Source organism: Tupaia chinensis, unplaced genomic scaffold (assembly GCF_000334495.1).
Source record: "Tupaia chinensis unplaced genomic scaffold, TupChi_1.0 Scaffold000022_1, whole genome shotgun sequence".
Taxonomy (NCBI): Eukaryota; Metazoa; Chordata; class Mammalia; order Scandentia; family Tupaiidae; genus Tupaia; species Tupaia belangeri.
In genome coordinates, this window is record NW_006159452.1 from 531,503 (window position 1) to 534,682 (window position 3,180).

Sequence of the window (3,180 nt, forward strand, 5' to 3'; positions counted from 1 at the left end):
AAAACACATTTATCAGACACAGGCTCATGGGGTCAAGCAAGGTTCATTTTGTGTTGTCAGACTTCTACTTGTTCATAACAGTCTAGTTTAACAAATTAACACATAGACTGTAAACTTGGCTTCATTATTAGTTTATCCTTTGAAGTTTTCAACCTTGTTTTTTTTAAAAACATGCAATATAGGATAAGACATAAACCCTGTCACTCCTAAAGTAGGTTTAGTATGTTTCACATGAACTATTTTAAGAGAATTGTCACAAAACCAGAATTCTTATTTAAAATTTTTGAAATCCATTTATGTAAGCTGGGCCCATTTCACATAAGATACAATAATAGCAGTAGCAAACAAAAAAATGAAATATCTTGAGAATATTCACTTATTTGACATTAGTAAACATTTTGTTAACTGCCATATATTTTTTTTTCCCTTTTTGCTTTCTCTATAGGGTGAATGCACATGCCAGAGAGAGAGAAAGGGAAAAGTGAGAAGTCATGTCGCCAAGAGGGATGGCCACATTGCGATCACAGTCTCCTCTTGGGATTTTAGGCATGCATACACAAGGAACTGGTGAGATTTTCAAGTCACTGGTCAGAACTCATACTATGCAGCTGACTATGTGGCATCCAGTGCCTTAAACTCCATGCCACTTGCTGGCTCTACGTTTTGAATGTGATAATAAGAGATACACTAGAGACCAAAGCTCCTTTCCCCTTTAAATTGACTTTGGGGATTACACCACATGGTGTATACTGTTTTTCTCTCCTCTATCTAGGATAAAGATCATGTCTGTCAGAAAACATGGACTTTTTATGCAATAATTTATTAATTAATGACTGTCAGAAAGCCATAGAAATAAAAATTAAGGGAATAAAACATGGTTAGATAGCAGAGATAAAGAAAAATTTATGTTAGCATTGAAATGAGGAGGAAATTATTTGGGTTTAACATTTAAGTTATTAAGGATTTGACTAGGATGGATTACAGCATCCACTAAAAATTTAAACATATATTAAGAATATATGTATTATGCACACAGTGTGAACCAGCAGATGGTGTGTTGGTTAAGGTGATGGACTCCATGGGGCTGAATATAGTTTGAGTCCTGGACCGGGAGGCTTGAAAATTATGTTAGGCGAGTGTGTGTGGGCACCCAGAATCCCAGGAGGAGAGTGGAGAAGAAGGAATTATGTGGTCATCGCCACAAGGGGTAATTTCTCACTCCTTCGCACCCACCCTGGCATGAGCACACATCTCCTATGGCAAAAATCTTAAAAAATTACATATTTAGTTAAAAATACATTCATGAAAATTAAATATTTGAAATTAATAACTATTTTAATCATCTTTGACAATTTTAACTTCTGTTTATCTTATCATGTGATCTTTACATAATTGGAAGTATTGTAATTGAGCTATATGGGATAGATGAGAATAAAGGAACTGTGTGTTTCTTGTTTTCCTTTTTATTTCTATGGCTTTCTGACTATTGCTTAGCTCTGTTCTGGTACATGGCAAAGATCCAGTAAATATTTTTTTTTCTTAGTAAATGAATAAGAGATAATATTCAACTTTGAAAAAATAGTTTAATAAAAGTCCATTATTATAGATAAGCTGAATATGCTATTTGCTATTGCTGTCAGCAAATAGACCAAATTATTACCATAAATTTCAGGCTCCATCTGTTTGACTTTTGACAGCTTTCATGCACCAATTGTTTGGGATTATTTAGTTTAATTTTATTTATTTTTAAATATTAAAACACACCTTAAATGTTTGGCCTACTGTCAAACGTACTTCAGGGCATCTGAAGAACCTTTTGCCAACAATACCAGTTCCAACCTCAGGAGAAATATTAAATAACTTTCATCAAAATTCTATTTTTATGAACTTTCATCAAAGCAGCAATATATTGTCAAGTATAGTCTGTATCTAATCACATTGTCTCATAAAGTTTCCTCCCACTTTATAACTAAATTTCCAATATCCTCCTATTTTCATGCAGCACACACAAAAAATCCATAACCTTCTCTCATTTGATAAAAATTGAGATTAATTATATAAACTTTAAAACATGATTTTGAATGCATTTTTATACTTTAATGAATGGAAACCAAAAACCAAGATCTCAATTGTGATCATTTCAGTTAGTGTTCTATTAATCTTGATTTTTTTTTACTATAGTCTATGAGAGAGAATAGTATTATGATTCCTTCCTTTTCATGCCCCCCTTTTTTTTCCTTCACATCTCTCACTTTGTCTCTCCTGCCCCCACATACCCACTATGCTGCTATAAGAAAGGTTTATTTAAAGCCTGAAGGACAATTAGTTCAGATTATACCTTTCATCTCTGGTCTTCATTCAAAATACAAGCCTTTTGTCTCTGAGCCTTTCTCATATTCTTATACCTTGACTACCCTATTACCCATCTCAAGGCTCATAGTGCCCTAGGCCTACTCCCCTATAATGTTTTCATGGGGACCTCAGGAATCCTCTCTCTTACAACAAGCTCCCATGTATCATTGCCTACACTTCTTGTTATGGTTTGGATAATGGTTTGTCCCCCAAAATTTAATTTTATTTTAGTGGGTGGTCGTTTGTTATCTCCTGAATGTTTATGTCAGAACCTGTTTGCACTGTACAGATGCTAAGTGAAAACTTAATCCTTTTATGATATGCCCGAGGTCAGGCGTCTAGGTGTGATGAAATCAATAGGCGAGGGCCCCTATGATTGAGTTCTGCCTTGTTTATAAGGAGAGAAAATGAGGCAGACAGAGCTGGCATGGATACTAACCAGCACAAGGAGAAATTTATAGACAGCTGTTCTGCTCAAGATCACGCTGTAGTCTCACAAGACATAGACCCCTAGTCCCTGGGCCTCTAAACTGTGAGCTGAATAAAGTTCTATTTATGAATCACCCTGTCTCAGGCACTCCTGTTAGCAATGCAATACCAGACGAAAACACTTCCATACCCTACCTGAGACTGTGCTTCATGGTTGAACTGCCTTCCCTGTAGATTGCTCAGGTGATACTGATCAGAAGTCTTGGAGATATCACTGCCATTCTCCTGGATCTCCAAACTCTTTAAAGTTATTGCTCTTCTCTGGCACTTATTTCTGTGTGGTTTGTATCATTTGAATATACTAATTTTAAGGTTTTCTTTTTTTAACAATCTATAGGT